Source organism: Hippopotamus amphibius, chromosome 15, assembly GCF_030028045.1.
Source record: "Hippopotamus amphibius kiboko isolate mHipAmp2 chromosome 15, mHipAmp2.hap2, whole genome shotgun sequence".
Classification (NCBI taxonomy): Eukaryota; Metazoa; Chordata; class Mammalia; order Artiodactyla; family Hippopotamidae; genus Hippopotamus; species Hippopotamus amphibius.
In genome coordinates this window covers 26,942,549-26,965,542 of record NC_080200.1, presented here as the reverse complement: position 1 = coordinate 26,965,542, position 22,994 = coordinate 26,942,549, and the positions used below count along the sequence as shown (strand labels likewise).

Below are 22,994 nucleotides of genomic sequence, written 5' to 3'. Positions count from 1 at the left end.
ATTTGTACCATTTTTCTATAGTCCACATATATGTGTTAATATATGATATTTGTTTTTCTCTTTCTGACTCACTTCACTCTGTGTGAGTCTCTAGGTCTATCCATGTCTCTACAAATGTCCCAGTTTCATTGCTTTTTACAGCTGAGTAATATTCCATTGTATATATATACCACATCTTTTTTAATGAAAAATAACTTTTATAAAGCAAAACATTAGTGAGAAGAGCGGCACTATTTGAGATTTTTGTACCTCTCTTTAAAATAGAGCTTAGTAGAAAACAGCTGGATTCTCATGCCTGCTTCTGCAGTCAGTCTGCAGTGATATCACAAGTCACATGGTCCCTGGAAACTCCACTCTGCGCTTGTGAGAGAATGAGAGTAAAAAGCCAAATATCGTTGTGGGGTTGTGTGAGGTAATTGTGACCTCCCAGACTCCTTTGGAGGGTTTCAAAGACCACACTTTGAGAAGCGCTGCTCTGACTATAAGACGTAAAGTATGCCAGGGATCTTAGAGTCTGGTAGGAATAACCTCTCCCCCATGTCTGGAATGGTTGCTTGAGCGCTTTGGTGAGGTGGCCGCCTCTCAGTGACGGGCCCTGAGTGTGGCCCTGGCTCTCAGACCAGGGCTGCACGGCTGCTGTTTGTGAGACCCTTGCCTCCGAGTAACCCCACCCTGCAGTCACCACCTGCTGTTGTTTCTAAGCACTATGTGGTAAAGGGCATTGTGCTAGAGCTACAGGGAACAGGGCCCTGCATCTTATTCTTAAGAGGGGTGCTGATGGTGGATGAGATGTAAGATCACCAGACTTTTGTGAGTTTTCCTCATGGGAACATGGCTGGACATTTTTCTACCCTTCCTTGCAGTTTGGGGGTTATGTGACTGAGTTGTGGCAGAAGTGATGTAGGTTACTTGCAGGCCTAGTCTCTAAAAGTCCTCCTACCCAGTCTCCAGTACTGCCTTCTCCTTTACCTGCTGGAGTCCTCCAGGGCTCGAAGGCCCTAGGACAGAAACATTAGTTAGATGGGGTTTAGGACCCCAAATGACTTCCCAGAGCAGAACCCTAACCCCAGCCCTCAGTTGGACTACAGTGTGAAGAAGAAATAATCTTCTATTGGGGCTAGGCCCTTAAGATTTGGGGAGTTGTTTGTTATAGAGTCAGCCCTCGCAGACTAATGCAACAGTCCTGTAGGAAATTGAGGCACCTATTAAATATCTTCAATACATAACAGAACGTAGACACCAGAGATTTCTTTCTTTATTTTTATTTTTTTGTTAGTAAAAATTCATCTTCATAATTTTAATAGCTATTATTCCTTTCTATGGAAATACAGTAAATTATTTAACCAATTCCCAATTATGACACCAGAGATTTAGAAGAATGTTCATCTGCACTGGGCATCCAAGAAATGCACACTAAAATAATAGAAATCTAGGTTTTCATGATCAAATTAGTGACAATTAAAAGTAAGGATACACAATACCAACTGAGGATAGTGAATAAGCATTTTCATACACTACTTATTAGGAAAGACAATTGGTATAATCCTTTTGGAGAACAGTTGCGGTTTGTAAATCTTTAGACAAACGACAAAGTGATACCTACTCATATACCAACAAAGGATTAATAACCAGCTAGCTAAAGGCAAAATGAGAAAAAGACGATTCAACAGAAAAGCTAGTAAAGGCCGTTGATTGGAGTTTAGGCTAATAAGCTACTGTAACAGAGATCCAAAAATATTGTGGTTGAAATAAGCTAGAAGTTTATTTCCCTCCATATAATGGGTGTGTTACTCCAGCACATTTTCCAAGTGACTTGAAAGCTGTTGGTTTTGAGTAGGGCCTAGAGCAAGAGAAGGCTCTGAAGCAGGTCCAGAGTCCACAGAGTTGCTCTGCCACTTGGGCCACATGACCCAGTGGTGTATGATGTGTCCATGGTAGATAGGGGTGCTCTTTGGAGCCTTTTGCAGACCTCTGTAGGGAATCATAGAGCACCTTAGGATTTTTGAGCAAAGCCCTGCTATCCTCTGCAGATAACTACTTTCCTTTTGAGAAACAGCTCTTGGTCTGCTACTGGGCCTTAGTAGAGACTGAACACTTAACCACAGGCCATCAAGCTACTATATGAGCTCTGCTGCCCATCTGGAAGTGGGTGTTATCTGACCTACCAAGCCACGACGTTGGGCATACTTAGCCACACTCCATCATCAAATGGAAGTGGGATACAAAAGATTGGGCTCAAGTAGGCCCTGAGGCACAGGTTAAGATGCATGAGGAACTGGCCCAAATGCCACTGTCCCCCACTCCTGCTATACTGCCTTCTCTCTCCCAACCTGCATCTACGATGCATTCCCTACTGGGGAGTGCCCTATAATCAGTTGACTGAGGAGGAAACACTGGAGTCTGGTTCACAGAGGATTTGGGGAAAAACGTAGGCACTACCCCGAAATGGACAGTGGTGGCATGACTGCTCCTGTCTGGGACATGCTGAAGGACAATGGTGAAGGGATGTCTTCCCAGTGGGCAGAACTGCAAGCAGTGCACCTGGTTGTTCATTTGTGTTGGGAAACAATCTTGTGCATTCAGTCTTTTTACCCCTACTTGGCTTCTTAAGAATGGGCCTTGGGGCTGGAACACTTTATTACCAAGAGATAAAAAGCGCACACAGCTTATGCCAGGCTTATTACCTGGTGGGGGAATAACTTTCCCTGTTACTATCTCCACCAGTGTGCTTTTGTTCTGCTTAAGCCTGTACATCAGTGGCCCTCAAGCACATGCCCAGTTTTCAGTTTTTCAGACTCCATGGGTGTGCATGGCCCAGTTGCCCTCCATTGGCCTCTGGAGGAACCTATGCCCATTATTGGAGCTGATCTTGCTCTGTCTCTTCTCTATGTGAGTAAAACTCAGTAAGGCATTGCTCCATCCAGTGCCTTACTGCGTTGTGTTTCGTGGTGACTCCAATACCAGGGTGCTGTGGGGAGAAGTGTTTGCAGTTCTCCTTTAGGATTGGTGGCTGATGAGCAGTACTCTGGTCAGCAATATGCTTGGAAGGAGGAATGCCAGAGGCAGAATTTTTTATTGATTGGCTGTGGCCTCGTGGTTTGGCTGGAGTTTCCAGGGCTGGAAGAAACATGATTGGAAACTTCATAACGAAGAGGTCCAGGGTAGGATTATATGGATCGATCTCTCCGAATGGGCAAAGAGGTGAAGATGTGTCCCATGTGAATGCTCACCAGCATCTCCTCAGCAGAAGAGAATTATAATAACCAAATGGATAGGAAGACCCATTCTCTGGGTACCAGTCAGCCTATTTCCCCAGGCCATCCCGTTATTGCCCAATGGGCCCATGAATGAAGTGGCCATGGTGACAGGGATGGAGGTTACGCTTGGACTCAGCAACATGAACTTCCACTCACTGAGGCCAGCTTGGCTGTTGCCACTGCTTTGTGTCCAGTGTGATAGCAGCAGAGATCCCAGCACCAAGTCTCTAATGTGGCACCATTCTCCAGGGCGTTCAGCCAGCTGCTTGTTGGCTGGTTGAGTACAGTGGACTACTTCTTATTGTGAATTCTTTGTATTTGGCAAGTCACTCTTGCTGCTTTCAAACTTTTGTTTTTGTCTTTGAGTTTCAGCAATTTGATTATAATGTGCCTCTTTTTTATCCTCCTGGGAGTTTGTTGAGCTTCTTGGATGTGTCCATTCATGTCTTTCATCAGATTTGGGAAGTTTTCAGTCAGTGTTTCTTCAAATATATTTTCTGCCTCTTTCTCTTTTGTCCATCTGGAATTCTTACAGTACATGTGTTGATCTGCTTGATAGTGTCCCATAGGTCCTTCAGGTTCTGTTCATTTTTCTTCCGTTTTCCTTCTGCTCCTCAGACTGAATAATTTCAAATGTGTGACCTTCAAATTTGCTGATCCTTTATTCTCCCTGCTCAGATCTGCTGTTGACTCCCTCTAGTGAGTTTTTTGTTTCAGTTATTATACTTTCCAGCTCTAGAATTTGTTTGGTTTCTTTTCATAATTTCTGTCTTTTTATTGAGATTGTTGTTTTGTTCAGACATTATTTTTCTGATTTATTTCTTTGTCCATAATTTCCTTTAGCTCATTGAACATATTTAATACAGTTGGTATAATATCTTTGACTAATAATTCAAATGTCAGGGCTTCCTCGAAGATGATTTCTGTCAAGGTTTCTTTATTTTCTGTGAATGGGCCATATTTTCCTCTTTCTTTGTGTGTTCTGTAATTTCCTCTTTAGAACTACACATTCTGAAGATTATGTTTTGGTAACTCTGTCATGGGCTGAATGTATGTGTCCCTGAAATTCATGTGTTAAGTCCAAACCCCCAGTGTGATGATGTTAGGAGGTGGGGCCTTTGGAAGGTAATTCAGTTTAGATGAGGTAATGAGGGTGGAGCCCCCATGATGGGATTAGTGTCCTTATAGAAGAGGAAGAGGCTGGAGAGAAAGTGACAGTCTGCAAGCCAGGGAGACAGCTCTCACCAAAAACCAAATCTGTTGACACCCTAATCTTGGACTTTTTAGCTTCCAGAACTGTAAGAAATAAATGTTTGTTGCGTAAGCTGCCAGTCTGTGGCAGCCCAAGCTGACTGATAACACTCTGGAAATCTAATTCTCCTATGCCTCAGGGGTTACTAGTTTTTGCTTATTGAGGTTGGAACTGACCTTTTGTGACTTTTCCAAATTATTTTTGCAAAGCGTGTATTCCTTTTTAAGTGTGGTCACTGAAGTTCCCAAGAAGGAAAAAGTAAATGGGTCTTGTTTCTTTAAATTCCCTCCTGGCTGGGAAGCCACTTCAGCTCATGGTGGTAGAAAACTCTGTGCCAGCCTCTCAGCAGTCAGAAGCCCCAATCAGGGACTTCCCTGGTGGTGCAGTGGTTAAGACTCCACACTCCCAGTGCAGGGGGCCCGGGTTTGATCCCTGCTCAGGGAACTAGATCCCACATGCATGATGCAACTGAGTTTGCATTTGCATGCCACAACTAAGGAGCCCACATGCCACAACTAAGGCACCCACATGCCACAACTAAGACCAAGTGCAGCCAAAAACAAAAAACAAAAAAAAAGCCCTAATTAGAACTCACAACCCCAATTTTTGGAGGAAATGCCTTTATTGCCCACTCTGGCTCCAACAGGCCATACCAGGAATACTTGCTCCTGTCCCACAGCTGCCAGCTATGGATTCATGGGATGGGGGGTGGTAGCTGCTACTGCTTGAAAGAAGTGGATTGAAATTTACTGGTCTTTCCATCAAACTCCCCTGGATACTGCAAATGTTCTTGACCCAGAGTTCCAAAATAGTTGCTTCAGACAGTTCTGCCAGTGCATTCGTTTCGCTGAAGGGACAGATTCCTGCAGTTTCCTATTCCACCATCTTCCCTGCTCTCACTGACTGTATGGCTTTTATGAATAGATGTTGCCCTTCCTGTACCATTTCATTCTGGGGCAAATTTCGTAGATGTTTGCTATTTTTCTGTATTTAGCGGTTTTCAAGGTAATAACTGTTCTTTATCATCCTCAAAAGATATTCAATTATTATTTTTAATATCCTTTTGAATTCCTGGGTTTAAATTTGAGTTTCAATCCATTGCAATTAGTATCTTATTGAACTTTAAATTATTCCATCTTTGAGCATATTGTGACATTTTTAATCCAATAATTTAGCAAGGATTAATGTCTAGGATAGTAAACCTTATATTATATCATGGGTCCCTGAACAGCTCCTGTGACCATTTATTATACTTTAAATATAACTATGTTGGGTGAATGGTCTGCAGAGAAATTCCAGGTAAAGCCCACATTACAGAGCAGAAGCAAGGGGTGGCACAGAAGGTCAGTCACTGGAGAAAGTCTTGTCAGTGAGGCTGACCTCTAGAGGCTTAGTTACAGCTGCCTCTTGGGAGGGAGTTAAGAGCCCTGGTTCCCTAATGCTTATTCAACAGCCATGCCATTCTTTAATCAGATCTTTACCACTTCCTCACATTCTGTGGTAAAATTAGGACTACATAGCTAATTTTTAGAAAACAAAATTTATTTACATATATTAAAATATGTATATTAAAATTCTGGATTATACGCTTCCTACTTTTTGATATTATATATGTCAACCAAGAAAGGAGGCACAGCTAAAATAAATGGTAATGGTGTCTTAGAACCATTACCTCAGTTGTTTGTCAAGAATTGTGATTGGAAGATATAATTACAGTTTACGTTTCATTGGGTTTCTAAGCACTTTGCATAGGTTACTAGGAGATCTACTGTTAGAGTGTCCAGATTTTATCTTAGAAATGTGGACGCAGCAGTCTTGTGGTCAGCCATCTGCCTTTGCCCAGCTCAAGAGTAAAATTTAGTTCCTGCTGTATCAGCATAAGGTGGAATTCAAATCCAAAATGGAGTCTGTTCTGTTCAGTTAAGCACACAGGTTCACACACGTCTCTCTAAATGAAACGAAGACATGTTAGTAACCCAGATTTGATCGCAGTTTGCTGGAATCTGTGTGGTGAAATAATTGGTCTGATTCTGTTTTCGTTAGTCTGTGAGTAAGTAGTATTGTTTCAGTCTTTATATGCTGAAAAATGTCTTTATTTTCCGGACGCTCTGAATGATGATTTGGATTTTCCCAATTGAGCCAAATTTAGGTCAACATTTTGAAGGTGTTTTTCCGTTTTCCTCTTTGCATGTGTTATTGCTAAAGAGAATTTATTTTTCCTTTGTGGCTAATGGTTTTTTCTCCTTTTTCTAGATGTTCTGATGTTTTACTCCAATGTGTCTGTGTGGAATTTTTAGAACAGCTTTCTAATTTACATACCACAAAATTCACTCATTTTATGTGAACAATTCAGTGATTTTTAGTAAATTTACAGAGTTGGACAAACATCACTGTCGTTCAATTTTAGGACATTTCCGTCACCCATGAAAGTTGCCTCAAGCCCATTTGCTGTCACTCTGTTCTCACTCTGTATTGTATCGATTTGTCTTTTCTGGAGAGTTAATGTATGCCCGGCTTCTTTCACCTGGCATTACTATTTTTGAGATTCATTCCTGTTGTAGGATGTACTTTATTACTTTATGTTTCTGAGTAGTACTCTATTCTGTGAATCTATCACATTTTGTTTACCCACTGACCAGTTTTTTTGTTTTTTTTTGGGGGGGGTGGGGGCACGTGGCTTGTGGGATCTCAATTCCCCCACCAGGGATTGAACCTGGACCACGGCAGTGAAAGCACTGAATGCTAACCACTAGACCACCAGGGAACACCCTACCCGTCGACCAGTTTTGACTTTGTTGTTATTTTGAATAATGCTGCCGTGGGCACTCTAATACAAGTGTTTGTATAGATACGTATTTCCATTTCCCCTGGAAGGGAAGTTGCTGGGTCTCTGTTTAACATTTTGAGAAACTGAGAAATCGTTTACCAAAATAACTGCACCATTTTACATTCCTGCCAGTAATTTACAAGTGTTCCATTTTCTCCACTGCTTTACCAGTACTTGTTATTGCCTATTTTTTTTTTAGTGGATATGAACTGGTACCTCATTGTGGTATTCATTTTCATTTGCTAATGGTAATGAGCATCTTTGCATGGCTTTTTGTTCAAATGTACATATTGTTTTCACATCCTGTGACCATTTTTGTGTTTTTATTATTATTGTTATTATTATTATTATTATAGAGGTGTAAGAGTTCTTTATATATTCTGGATACAAGTGCCTTTATCAGATTAATGATTTACAAATATTTTCCCCCATTCTGTGCATTGTCATTTCATTTTCTTGATTGTGTTCTTTGAAGTATGAAAATTTTCAATTTTGATGAAGTCTAATGTCTTTTTGAATTTTTTAAATTTATTTTTAAAATTTTTAATTTTTTATAAACTTTTAAATTTATTTTATTTATTTTATTTTTGGCTGTACTGGGTCTTCATTGCTGTGCATGAGCTTTCTCTAGTTCTGGTGAGTGGGGGGCTACTCTTCATTGTGGTGAGAGGGCTTCTCATTGTGGTGGCTTCTCTTGTTGCAAAGCAAAGGCTCTAGGCATGCGGGCTTCAGTAGTTGTGGCACATGGGCTCAATAATTGTGGCTCACAGGCTCTAGAGTGCAGGCTGAGTAGTTGTGGCGCACAGGCTTAGTTGCTCCATGTCATGTGGGATCTTCCAAGCCAGGACTCGAACCCATGTCCCCTGCATTGGCAGGTGGATTCTTAACCACTGAGCCACCAGGGAAGCCTCCTGTAACTTTTTAAAAATTATTGCTTCCCTTTTGGTGTCATATCAGAGACTCTCTTGACTAATTCAAGGTTCCAAATATTTACTCTTGTGCTTTCTTCCAAGAGTTTTTATAGTTTTAGCTCTTACATTTAGGTCTGTGATTCGTTTTGAGTTCATTTTTGCAAATGGTGTGAGGAATGGATTTTTTTCACATGTTTATATACAGTTGTATCAGCAACATTTATTGAAAAAACTTGTTTCCCCATTAAATTGTCTTGTCACCCTTGTTGAAAATCAGTTGCCCATAAATGTCAAGGTTTGTTTCTGAACTCTGAATTCTATTTCATCGATTCATATCTGTAACCTTATGCCAGTACCACACCATCTTTATTTCTATAGCTTTGTAGTAAGTTTTGCAATCAAGTAATAGGAGTCCATCAACTTTGTTCTTCTTTTGCAAAGATTGTTGGGCTATTCTGCGTCCTTTGCATTTTCATGTGAATTTTAACATCATCTAGCCAATTTCTGCACAAAAGCCAGCTGAGATTTTGATAGAAATTGGGTTGTATCAGTCATTTTGGGGGAGTTTTGCCATCTTAACAATGTAGTAACTGATGTGATATAAAATTATATAAGCCTCCCTATTTTATTTTTCATGTTGTTTGTTCCCTCTGTTGTTCATTTCTGTTTTTTCCCTGCCTTCCTGTCGGTTACTTGAATATTATTTTAGAATCCCACTGTGATTATATGTTTTGAATGTACATACCTCCTTATATAGATTCTTCATTGGTCACTCTAAGTATTACATTATGCATACATAATTGTTGATATTTTACCAGTTTGAATGCTATGTACTGGGTTGGCCAAAGAGTTCATTTGGTTCATTCGTTTGGTTCGTTCATTTTGGCTACTAGATGGCTCTGGTAGCTCTTAGTTGTCTTTAACTTTGTTCAAAACAATTTTGTTAGGTTCTATTGTGACAGCTGTCACATCAGCATGCATTTAAAAAAAAACTTACCAAAATTGATGAAGTTTTGTGTAGCCATTTTAATATTGAAGATGGAAGAAAAACAACATTTTTGGCATGTTATGCTTTATTATTTCAGGAAAGGTAAAAATACAACTGAAATGCCAAAAAAAAATGTGTGCAGCATATGGAGAAGGTGTTGTGACCGACTGAATGTGTCAGAAGTGGCTTGTGGAGTTTTGTGCTGGAGATTTCTCACTGGACGATGCTCCACGGTTGGGTAGACCAGTTGAAGTTGATAGTGATCAAATAGAGACATTAAAACAATCGACGTTGTACTATGCGGGAGATAACCAACATACTCAAAATATCCCAGTCAAATGTTGAAAATCATTTGCACCAGCTAGGTTATGTTAATTGCTTTGATGTTTAGGTTCCACATAAGTCAAGTGAAGAAAACTCCTTGACTGTATTTTCACATGCGATTCTCTACTTAAACGTAATGAAAACGTTCTGTTCTTAAAACAAATTGTGACGAGTAATGAAATGTGGAATGGAAGAGATTGTGGGGTAGAATGAACCACCACCAACCACACCAAAGGCCAGTTTTCATCCAAAGAAGGTGATGTTGTCTATATGGTGGGACTGGAAGGGAGTCCTCTATTATGAGCTCTTTCTGGAAAACAAAATGATTAATTCCAAGTACTGCCCTCAATTAGACCAACTGAAAACAGCACTTGGCGAAAAGCATCCAGAATTGGTCAACAGAAAATGCATAATCTTCCATCAGGATAACACAAGACCACATGTTTCTTTGATGACCAGCCAAAAACTGTTACAGCTTGACTGTTCTGATTCATCTGCTGTATTCACCAGACATTGCACCTTTGGATTTCCATTTATTTTGACTTTTACAAAATTATCTTAATGGAACAAATTTCAATTCCCTGGAAGACTGTAAAAGACACCTGGAACAGTTCTTTGCTCAAGCAGATAAAAAGTTTTGGGAAGATGAAATTATAAAGTTGCCTGAAAAATGGCAGAAGTTAGTGGGACAAAATGGTGAATATGTAGTTCAATTAAAGTTTTTGGTGAAAATGAAAAATGTTTTTTATTTTTACTTAAAAACCGAAGAAACTTTTGGGCCAACCTGGTAGAAACCTTACCTATCTTTATGTCTCTTTACCCCACCCGATTCTTTTTTCTTTTCCTTTTCTCTCTTTCTTTCTTTCCTTTTCTTTCTTTCCTTCTTTCTTTCTTTCTCTCTCTCTCTTTCTTTCTTTCTTTCTTTCTTTCTTTCTTTCTTTCTTTCTTTCTTTCTTTCTTTCTTTCTCTCTTTCCTTCCTTCCTTCCTTCCTTTCCTTTCTTTTTCTTTCTTTCTTTCTTTCTTTTTCTTTCTTTCTTCCTTCCTTCCTTCCTTCCTTCCTTCCTTCCTTCCTTCCTTCCTTCCTTCCTTCCTTTCTTTCTTTCTTTCTTTCTTTCTTTCTTTCTTTCTTTCTTTCTTCCTCCTTCCTTCCTTCCTTCCTTTCTTCTTTCTTTCCTTCCTTCCTTCCTTCCTTCCTTCCTTTCTTTCTCTCTCTCTCTCTCTCCCCCCCCCTTCTTTCTTTCTTTCTTTCTTTTGGCTTGTTCCTGATTTTACGAACTTTTATTGAGATAGAATTGACATACAATAAACTGCATATATTTAAAGTGTACAATTTGATATTTTTTTCTTGTTAGTAATATATATATGGTAATCCTAATCTCCCAGTTTATCCCACCTCAAGCCCCACCCCACTTTTCCCCCTTAGTGTCCATATGTTTGTTCTCTACATCTGTGTCTCTATTTCTGCCTTGCAAACCCGTTGATCTGTACCATTTTTCTAGATTCCACATATATGCATTAATATATGATATTTGTTTTTCTCTTTTGGACTAAATTAACTCTGTATGACAGTCTCTAGGTCCATCCATGTCTCTCAAATATCCCAATGTCGTTCTCTTTTATTGCTGAGTAATAGTCCATTGCAATATATTTATCCATTCATCTGTTGATGGACATTTAGGTTGCTTCCATGACCTGGCTGTTGTAAATAATGGTGCAGCGAACATTTTGGTACATGTGTCTTTTTGGATTACGGTTTTCTCAGGATATATGCCCAGAAGTGGAAATTGCTGGGTCATATGGTAGTTCTATTTTTAGTTTTTTAAGGAACCTCCATACTATTTTCCATAGTGGCTGTACCAATTTGCTTTCCCACCAACAGTGCAGGGGGGTTTCCTTTTCTCCACACCCTCTCCAGCATGTATTGTTTCTAGATTTTTTGATGATGGCCATTCTGACTGGTGTGAGGTGATACCTCATTGTGGCTTTGACTTGCATGTCTCTAATGATTAGTGATGTTGAGCATCTTTTCATGTGTTTGTTAGCCATCTGCATGTGTTCTTTGGAGCAATGTCTATTTAGGTCTTCCACCCGTTTGTGGATTGGGTTATTTGTTTTTTTGGTATTCAGCTGCATGAGCTGCTTGTATATTTTGGAGATTAATCCTTTGTCCATTGCTTCACTGGTAAGTATTTTCTCCCATTCTGAGGGTTGTCTTCTTGTCTTATGGTTTTTTTTTGCTGTGCAAAAGCTTTCAAGTTTCATTAGGTCCCATTTGTTTATTTTTGTTTTTATTTCCATTACTCTACCCTACTTGATCCATATATATTACATGTTAAAATAGCATAGTCATCTTAATTTCATACATACTTTGAGAACACATCAATGTTATACTTTTTATTTCAAGCATCATACATATTTTAGTAAGCTCAAGAGAAAAGTGCAAGTCTATTTTATTTCCCTCTATTTTTACTTTTCCATTTTTCCACTCTCTGTCCTGATATTCCAGGATTCCTGGCTTTATCAGTTCTCTTGATTCAACAACTTCTTTGAAGCTTTTTTTTTCTTTTTTAAAGGCAGACCCACTGGCAACAAATTCTCTGTCATTTCCCTTCCTCTGAGAATAACTTGATTTCTTCGTTATTCCTGAAGGACAGTTTTACTGGATATAGAATTTTGAATGGACAATTCTTCTCTTTCAGCACTGGAAAAAGGTTATCCCACTTCCTTCTACCTCCATAGTTTCTGATGAAAAATCCACCGTCATTTGAATTGTTTTTCTTCTAATAGGTGAGGTTTCCTGTCTCTTGTTGCTGTCAAGGTTTTTCCCTTGTCTATTTAATGTAACTTTATGTTAATATCTTTGGTTTTATCCTGTTGGGGCCTGTTCATTTATTTGAATCTAAAGGTTTATGTATTTTTGCCAAATTTGGGAAATTGTCAGCCATTATTTCTTCAGACACTTTTTCAGCCCTGTATTCTTTTCTTCTCCTTCTGGAATGCCAATGATATAAATGTTAGATCTTTTATTTTAATCACTCAGACACTTGGGTAGGCTCTGGGGTTTTTTGTTTGTTTGTTTGTTTTTGACATTTTTCTCTCTGTCCTTCAGAGTGGGTAATTTCTATTCTTTGATCTGTAATTTTACTGATTCTTTTTTTTTTATCATACTATGCTGCAGTTTACCTCATGTGGACTTTTTTTTATATGAGTTATTGTACTTCTCAGTTCATGTGGTACTGCTTTCTCTTTTCTGAGTCTTCATGTTTTTTCATTTGTTTCTAGCATGTTCGTAATTGCTTGTTGAGGCATTTTTATGATGGCTCCTTTAAAATCCTTGTCAAGGTATTCTATCAATTTTATCTTGGTTTTTGGCATCTGTTGCTTGTATTTTTATTCAAGTTTATTTTTTTCTGGTTCTTGCTATGGTGAGTGAATTTTCTTTGCATCCTGGACATTTTGGGTATTATCTTATGGGACTCTGGACATTGTCTTCTATTTCAGCAGATTTTTCTTTGACACAGTGCCCCTGGGAGTAAGAAGCTAATTCTTCTTACTGCCATGTGGGGATAAGAGTCCAGATTCTCCACTTGGCCCTAGTTTATGGCTCAGGATGGAAAAAGACACTTGTAGTTACTGACTGGGAGTGGAATTTCAGACTTCCCTGTAGGCATCTGCTAATACCACCCTAATTGCGAGAATGAAGGCTGTCTTGTTACCATTCCCTTCTGGCCCCTACTGACCTATAAGATTTCCCTCATTACTGCTGGCTCCTCACGTGGCCTTCTCTGACGTTACTCCAGTAAGGAAGACGTTTCCCTCAATGCAGCTAGGTGAGGGTCCATTTCTAGGCTTCTCATGTGGTGTTTGCTGATGAGGTTGGGAGTGGGCTGCACTTCTTTCTGTGGAGTTTGGCTGGAGTAGAACTGTTATTGACTAAAAGTTCTCTGTCTTGGCAGCATCCCCTTTTCTATAGGGTGAGGAGAGCAGGCTTTCTTCTATTATTTTTTTGTCTGCTTATCCAGGTTTCTGGCTTCTTCAGAACTCAGTTCAGAATATAGTAAATAAAAAGAGAACTCACTTCCTCAAAGTTCCCCAAGTCCTGAGGGACCTAGTCAACCTGACTTTTTCTCTCCACTGTCCATAATCTTATGTGTGTTTCATATATAATATCCAGGGTTTTAAGCTGTACTTAGTGGAGAGAACAGGGAGAAGTGTATCTATTCTATCTTGTCCTCGAATTGGAAGGCCTGCAATTGATCTTGTCTTGTATCCAGCCAACTTTCTGAATTTGTTTATTAGTCCTAGTGGCTTCTTTGTGGATCTGTAGGATTTTCTACCTGCAGAATCTATGTCTTCTGTGAATAAAGATTGTTTTACTTTTTTTGCTTCTAATTTTGATGCCTTTTATTCCTGTTTCTTACCTAATTGAACTATCTAGAATTTGTAATACAGTGTTGAATGGAAGTAGTGAGTGCAGACATCCTTTACTTGTTACCATTGTTAGAGGAGAAAGCATTCAGTCTTTCACTATCAAGTTTGGTGTTACCTGTAGGTTTTTAATATCAAATTGAGGAAGTTCCCTTCTATTTCTGGTTCATTTAGTGTTTTTATTAAGAATAAATATTGGGTTTTATGAAATGCATTTTCACCATCTGTTGAGATGGTCATGTGGTTTTTGTCCTTGATTCTGTTAATACAGTGTAGTACATTAATTGATTTTCAGGTACTAAATATTTCAGATATTTTCATTCTTGAGATAAGTCCCACTTGGTCATGGTATATAGTCCTTTTGGTTTTGGTTTGGTAACTTTGTTGGGGATTTTGTGTCTGTAGTCATGAGGTTTATTGGTCTGTAGTTCTTTTTCTTGTGATGTGTTTGTCTAACTTTGGTTTGGGTAATACTGTCACTCATCTGTACTTTTTGGAGAAATTTGTGAAGGATTGGTATTATTTCTTCTTTAAATGTTAATGGAATTTACCAGTGACACAAGCTGGGCCTGAGCTCTTTGTGTGTGTGGAATATTTTTAATTACCAATTCATTTCTTTATTTGAATAGGTGTATTTTCCTCTTGATTCAGCTTAGTAGTTTGTGTTGTTCTAGGAATTTTTAAATTTTATCTAAATTGTCTAATGTTTTAGCATAAAGTTGCTTGTGGCTTTCTTTATAATCTTTTTCATTTATGTAAGGTCAGCATTAATGTTCTGCTTTCATTCCCGATTTTAGCAATTTTTTTTTTAGTTTGATTGATTGATTGATTTTGGCCATGCCAGGTCTTAGTTGCAGCATGTGGGATCTTTTAGTTGTGGCATGTGGCCTCTTAGTTGTGGCAAGTGAACTTTTAGTTGCAGCATGCATGTGGGATCTAATTCTGCAACCAGGGATCGAACCCAGGCCCCCTGCATTGGGAACGCGGAGTCTTAACCCACTGGACCACCAGGGAAGTCCCGATTTTAGTTATTTGTGTGTTCTTTTTTCTTGGTCAGTCCAGCTGAAAAGTTTGTCAATTTTGTAGATATTTTCAAATAATTCACTTTTGGTTTCAATGATTTTTCTTTTATATTTCTCTTTTCCATTTCATTGATTTCCTCCCCTCTTTAATTTGCTCCTCTATTTTCTTGTTTCTTAATGTGAAAGCTTATGTTTTTGATTTCAGATCTTCTTTTGTAGTACAGGCACTTATGATTATAAATTTCCCTCTAATTACTGCTTTAGCTGCATCCCATAAGTTTTGGTATGCAGTATTTTTATTTTTATGTAGCTCAGACCATTTTCTAATTGTCCTCAGGATTCTTTCTTTCTTTAACCTATTGGTTATTTGGAAGTGGGTTATTTAATTTCTAAATATTTGTGGTCTTTTGAAATTCCCTTCTGTTGATTTCTGTTTCATTCCATCATGGTCAGGGAACAAAGATACTTTGCATTATTTAAATATTTTAAAATTTATTGAGACCTGTTTTATGACTTAGCAAGGAGCTGGCAAATGACATCCCATGGGCTAAATTCATCGCTCCTCTTATTTTTACAAATGAAGTTTTATTGGGACACAGCCATGCCCATTCATTTGTGGTTGTTTTCATGCTCTAATGGAAGAGTTGAATATTTGCCACAGAGACAGTTGGACCTCAAAGCCTAAAATATTTACTGTTTGGCCCTTTGCATAAAAAGTTTTCTGGCCCATGGTCTAGCATAGCGTCTATGTGGGAGAATGTTCCATTTATACTTGAGAAGAATGTACATCTGAGTGTTGTCAGATGAAGTGTTATTTAGATTAGATGGACTTGGTCGATAATGTAAAAGTGTTCCATATCTTTGATAGTTTTTTTGGTCCATTTTGAGAGTAGGGTATTGAAGTCTACAACTATTATTTGTTGAATTGTCTATTTCTCCTTCAATTCTGTAAATTTTTTATCATGTATTTTGGGACTCTGTTGTTAGGTGTGTATATGTTTATAATTATTGTTTCTTCATAATGAAAACCATTTTATCATTATAAAATGAATCTCTTCATCTGTATTAATTAAATATTTTTAAAGTATTTTTTTAATATCAATAGTAGAATCCTGTACCTCCCTTATGATCACTGTTTGCGTGGTATATCTTTTCTCTTTTTACTTCCAGTCTTTATCTTTGAATCTAAAATGTGTCAGTTATACACAACATTTAGTCTTATTTTTTTTTTAAATCCAGAGTAACAACTTCTGCCTTTTGATTACAGTCTTACTCATTTACATTTATTCTTATTATTGGTATCATTGGATTTACTTCTGTGACTTTGCTATGTGTTTTCTATATATCTATAGCTCTTTTTTTTGTCAATTATGTATCTATTTTATTTTATTGTTTTTATGTTGTGATTCTGTTTTTTTTTTAAGCTCTTTATTGGAATATAATTGCTTTACACTCTTGTACCAGCTTTAGAGGTACACCAAAGTGAATCAGCTGTATTTATACATATATCTCCATATCCCCTCCCTACCGTGACTCCCCCCCCCCCCCCCCCCCCGCTCTCCCTGTCCTGGCCCTCTAAGGCATCACCCATCATCCAGTTGATCGCCCTTTGTTATACAACAGCTTCCAACTAGCTATCTATTGTACAGTTGGTAGTGTAAATATGTCTATGCTACTTTCTCACATTGTCTCAGCTTCCCCTTCACCCCCTGCCCCCCCAACCCCGTGTCCTCCAGTCCATTCTCTGCATCTGCATCCTTATTCTTGCCCTGTCACTGGGTTCATCAGTACTATTTTTCTTTTTTTTTAGATTCCGTATACACGAGTTAGCATACAGTATTTGTTTTCCTCTTTCTGGCTTACTTTGTTCTGTATGACAGACTGTGGGTCTATCCACCTCATTGCATATAGCTCAGTTTCATTCCTTCTTATGGCTGAGTAATATTCCATTGTATGTATGTGCCACATCTTCTTTATGCATTCATCTGTTGATGGACATTTAGGTTGCTTCCATGACCTGGCTGTTATAAATAGTGTTGCAATGAACATTATGGTACATGTTTCTTTTAGGATTATGGTTTTCTCTGGGTATATGCCCAGGAGTAGGATTGCTGGATCATATGGTACTTCCATTTTTAGTTTTTGAAGGAACCTCCAAACTGTTTTCTGTAGTGGCTGTACCAACTTACATTCCCATCAGCAGTGCAGGAGAGCTCCCTTTTCTCCACACCCTCTCCAACATTGGTTGTTTCCAGATGTTTTGATGATGGCCATTCTCACTGATGTGAGGTGATACCTCATTGTGGCTTTGACTTGCATTTCTCTAATGATTAGTGATGTTGAGCATCTTTTCGTGTGTTTGTTGGCCATCTGCATGTGTTCTTTGGAGAAATGTCTATTTAGGTCTTCCGGCCATTTGTGGGTTGGGTTATTTGCTTTTTTGGTATTCAGCTGCATGAGCTGCTTGTATATTTTGGAGATTAATCCTTTGTCCATTGCTTCGTTGGTAAGTATTTTCTCCCATTCTGAGGGTTGTCTTCCTGTCTTGTTTATGGTTTCTTTTGCAGTGCAAAAGCTTTTAAGTTTCATTAGGTCCCATTTGTTTATTCTTGATTTTATTTCCATGATTCTAGGAGGTGGGTCAAAAAGGATCTTGCTTTGATGAATATCATAGTGTTCTGCCTGTGTTTTCCTCTAGGAGGTTTATACTGTCTGGCCTTACATTTAGGTCTTTAATCGATTTGGAGTTTATTTTTGTGTATGGTGTTAGGAAATGTTCTAATTTCATTCTTTTACATGTTGCTGTCCAATTTTCCCAGCACCACTTATTGAAGAGGCTGTCTTTTTTCCATTATATATTCTTGCCTCCTTTGTCAAAGATCAGGTGCCCACATGTGCTTGGGTTTACCTCTGAGTTCTCTGTTCTGTTCCATTGATCTTCCTTTCTATTTTTGTGCCAGTACCATACTGTCTTGATCACTGTGGCCTTGTAGTATAGTTTGAAGTCAGGAAGCCTAATTCCACCAACTCTGTCTTTCCTTCTCAAGATTGCTTTGGCTATTTGGGGTCTTTTAATCACATACAAATCATAAGATTTCTTGTTCTAGTTCTATGAAAATTGCCATTGGTAATTTGATAGGGATTGCATTGAATCTGTAAATTGCTTTGAGTAGGATAGTCATTTTCACAATGTTGATTCTCCCAATCCAAGAACATGCTTTGTCTCTCCGTCTGTTTCGTCTTTGATTTCTTTCATCAGTGTCTTATAGTTTTCTGCATACAGGTCTTTTGCCTCCTTAGGCAGGTTTATTCCTAGGTATTTTATTCTTTTGGTTGCAGTGGTAAATGGGAGAGTTTCCTTAATTTCTCTTTCTGCTTTTTCGTTGTTTGTATATAGGAATGCAAGAGATTTCTGCGCATTAATTTTGTATCCTGCTACTTTACTAAATTCATCGATTAGTGCTAGCAGTTTTCTGGTAGAGTCTTTAGGGTTTTCTATATATAACATCATGTCATCTGCAAAGAGTGACAATTTTACTTCTTCTTTTCCAATTTGGTTTCCTTAAATTTCATTTTCTTCTCTAATTGCTGTGGCTAAAACTTCCAAAACTATGTTGAATAATAACGGTGAGAGTGGGCACCCTTGTCTTGTTCCTGTTCTTAGGGGGAACTCTTTCAGTTTTTCACCATTTAGAATGATGCTCCCTTTTGGTTTCTCATATATGGCTTTTATTATGTTGAGGTAATTTCCTTCTGTGCCCATTTTCTGGAGAGTTTTTATCATAAATGGATGTTGAATTTGTCAAAAGCTTTTTCCACATCTATTGAGATGATCATATAGTTTTTATCCTTCAATTTGTTGATATGATGTATCACATTGATTTGTGTATATTGAAGAATCCTTGCATCCCAGGGATAAACCCCACTTGATCATGGTATATGATCTTTTTAATGTGCTGTTGGATTCTGTTAGCTAGTATTTTGTTGAGGATTTTTGCATCTATATTCATCAGTGATATTGGCCTGTAATTTTCTTTTTTTGTGACATCTTTGCCTGGTTTTGGTATCAGGGTGATGGTGGCCTCGTAAAATGAGTTTGGGAGTGTTCCGCCTTCTGCAATATTTTGGAAGAGTTTGAGAAGAATAGGTGTTAGCTCTTCTTGAAATGTTTGATAGAATTCGCCTGTGAATCCATCTGGCCCTGGGCTTTTGATTGTTGGGAGATTTTTAATCACAGTCTCAATTTCCGTACTTGTGATTGGTCTGTTCATGTTTCCTATTTCTTCCTTGTTCAGTCTTGGAAGATTGTACGTTTCTCAGAATTTCTCCATTTCTTCCAGGTTATCCAATTTATTGGCATATAGTTGCTTGTAGCAGTCTCTCATGATCTTTTGTATTTCTGCAGTGTCCATTGTTCCTTCTCCTTTTTCATTCCTCATTCTGTGGATTGATGTCTTTTCCCTTTTTTTTAAAGAACTTTTATTGAGATACAGTTAACAGACAATAAACAGCATATATTTAAAGTGTCCAATTTGGTATCTGAATCTCCAAGTTCATTCCCCCCCAGCCCTCCCCGCTTTCCTCACTTGGTGTCCATGTGTTTGTTCTCTACACCTGTGTCTCTATTTCTGCCTTGCATTTCCTCTTTCATAGTTGTTAGCGTTTGCCTTATGTATTGAGGTGTTCCTATATTGGGTTCATATATATTTATAATTGTTATCTTCTCTTCTTGGATTGATCCCTTGATCTTTATGTAACGTCCTTTCTTGTCTCTTATAACATTTTTTATTTTAAACTCTATTTTATCTGATGTGAGTATTGCTACTCCAGCTTTCTTTTGATTTTCATTTGCATAGAATATCTTTTTCCATCCCCTCATTTTCAGTCTGTATGTGTGCCTAGGTCTGAAGTGGGTCTCTTTGAGACAGCATATATATGGGTCTTGTTTTTGTATCCATTCAGCCAGTCTGTGTCTTCTGGTTGGTGCATTTAGTCCATTTACATTCAAGGTAATTATCGATATGTATGTTCCTATTACCATTTTCTTAATTGCTTTGTTTTTGTTTTTGTAGGTCCTTCTCTTCTCTTGTGTTTCCCACTTAGAGAAGTTCCTTTAGCATTTGTTGTAGGACTCGTTTGGTGGTGCTGAATCCCCTTAGCTGTCGCTTGTCTGTAAAGCTTTTGATTTCTCCGTCGAATCTGAATGAGATCTTTGCTGGGTAGAGTATTCTTGGTTGTAGGTTCTTCCCTTTCATCACTTGAAATATATCATGCCACTGCCTTCTGGCTTGCAGAGTTTCTGCTGAGAAATCAGCTCTTACCCTTATGGGAGTTCCCTTGTATGTTATTTGTCGTTTTTCCCTTGTTGCTTTTAATAACATTTCTCTGTCTTTAATTCTTGTCAGCTTGACTACTGTATGTCTTGGTATGTTTCTCCTTGAATTTATCCTGCCTGGGAGTCTCTGTGCTTCCTGGACTTGGGTAGCTATTTCCTTTCCCATGTTAGGGAAGTTTTCAACTATAATCTCTTCCAGTATTTTCTCAGGTCCTTTCTCTCTCTCGTCTCCTTCTGGGACCCCTATAATGCGAATGTTGGTGCATTTAACATTGTCCCAGAGGTCTCTTAAGCTGTCTTCAGTTCATTTCATTCTTCTTTCTTTATTCTTTTCTGGATCAGTGATTATCACCATTCTGTCTTCCAGGTCACTTATTCGCCCTTCTGCCTCCGTTAATCTGCTATTGGTTCCTTCTAGTGTATTTTTCATTTCAGTTATTGTGTTGCATATCTCTGTTTGTTTGCTCTTTAATTCTTCTAGGTCTTTGGTAAACTTTTCGATCTTTGCATCCAGTCTTTTTTCAAAGTCCTGGATCATCTTCACCATCATTATTCTGAATTCTTTTTCTGGAAGGGTGCCTATCTCCTCTTCATTTAGTTGTTTTTCTGGGGCTTTATCCTGTCCCTTCATCTGGTACGAAGTCCTCTGCTTTTTTATTTTGTCTATCTTTCTGTGGCTGTGGTTTTCAGTTCTGCAAGACGAAATACTGCTGATACTGCTTGATACTGCTGTCTGCCCTCTTGTGGAGGAAGCTCTTCTCCCTTTTTTTCCTGATGAGTCTGGCTAATGGTTTATCAATTTTGTTTATCTTCTCAAAGAAGCAGCTTTTAGTTTCATTGATCTTTGCTATTGTTTCCTTCATTTCTTTTTCATTTCTAATCTGATCTTTATGATTTCTTTCCTTCTGTGCACTTTGAGGTTTCTTTGTTCTTCTTTCTCTAATTGTTTTAGGTGTAGGGTTAGGTTGTTTATTTGATATTTTTCTTGTTTCTTGAGGTAGGACTGTATTGCTATAAACTTCCTTCTTAGAACTGCTTTTGCTGCATCCCATAGGATTTGGGTTGTGTTTTCGTTGTCATTTGTTTCTAGATATTTTTTGATTTCCTCTTTGATATCTTTAATGATTTCTTGGTTGTTTAATAGCGTATTGTTTAGCCTCCATGTGTCTGTATTTTTAATAGTTTTTTCCTACAATTCATATCTAGTCTCATGCCATTGTGGTCCAAGAAGCTGCTTGATAAGATTTCAGTTTTCTTGAATTTACCAAGGCTTGATTTGTGACCCAAGATGTGATCTATCCAGGAAAGTGTTTCGTGTGCACTTGAGAAGAAAGTGTATTCTGTAGTTTTTGGATGGAAAGTCCTGTAAATATCAGTTAAATTGAGATGGTCTAATGTGTCATTTAAAGCTTGTGTGTCCTTATTTATTTTCTGTTTGGGTGATCTGTCCAATGATATAAGTGGGGTTTTAAAGTCTCCTACTATTATTGTGTTACTGTCGATTTCCCCTTTTATGGCTGTTAGCATTTGCCTTATGTATTGAGGTGCTCCTATGTTGGGTGCATAGATATTTACAATTGTTATATGTTCTTCTTGGATGGATCCCTTGATCATTGTGGAGTGTCCTTCTTTGTCTCTTGTAATAGTCTTTACTTTAAAGTCTAATTTGTCTGATATGAGTATTGCTATTCCAGCTCTCTTTTGACTTCCATTTGCATGTAATCTCTTTTTCCATCCCTTTACTTTCAGTCTATATGTGTCCCTTTGTCTGAAGTGGGTTTCTTGTAGGCAGCATATAGAAAGGTCTTGTTTCTGTATCCATTCAGCCAGTCTGTGTCTTTTGGTTGGAGCATTTAATCCATTTACATTTAAGGTGATTATTGACATGTGTGTTCCTATTACCATTTTCTGAATTGTTTTGGGTTTGTATTTGTGGGTGTTTTCCTCCTCTTGTGTTTCCTACTTAGAAAAGTTCCTTTAGCAATTGTTGCAAGGCTGATTTGGTGGTGCTGAGTTCTCTTAACTTTTGTTTGTTTGTAAAGTTTTTGATTTCTCTGTCAAATCTGAATGAGTTTCTTGCTGGGTAGAGTGTTCTTGGCTGTAGTTTTTTCTCTTTCAGGACTTTCAGTATATCTTGCCATTCCCTTCTGGCCTGCCGAGTTTCTGCAGAAAGATCAGCTGTTATCCTTATGGGTTTTCCTTTATATGTTACTTGTTGCTTTTTTCTTGCTGCTTTTAATGTTGTCCTTTGTGTTTAATTTTCGTAGTTTTATTAATACGTGCCTTGGAATATTTCTCCTTGGGTTTATTCTGTATGGGACTCTCTGCACTCCTTGGACTTGGTTAATTATTTCCTTTCCCATGTTGGGGAAGTTTTCCACTATAACCTCTTCAAATATTTTCTCAGACCCTTTCTTTTTTCCTTCTTCTTCTGGGATGCCTATGGTTCGAATGTTGGTGTGCTTAATGTTGTCACCAAGGTCTCTGAGACTGTCTTCCATTCTTTTTATTCTTTTTTCTCTTTTCTGCTCTGTGGCAGTTATTTCCCCCACTGTATCTTCCAACTCACTTATTTGTTCTTCTGCCTCAGTTATTCTGTGGTTTATACCATCTAGAGTGTTTTTAATTTCAAGTATTTTGTTGTCCATT

The 22,994-nt window shown here is 38.2% G+C and overlaps 1 protein-coding gene across 12 annotated transcripts in view; it reads left to right on the top strand.

Moving 5' to 3' along the window:
* Positions 1 to 22,994, top strand: part of SNAP47 (synaptosome associated protein 47) — a 102,227-nt gene that overhangs the window by 12,774 nt on the left and 66,459 nt on the right. The window lies entirely within an intron of this gene.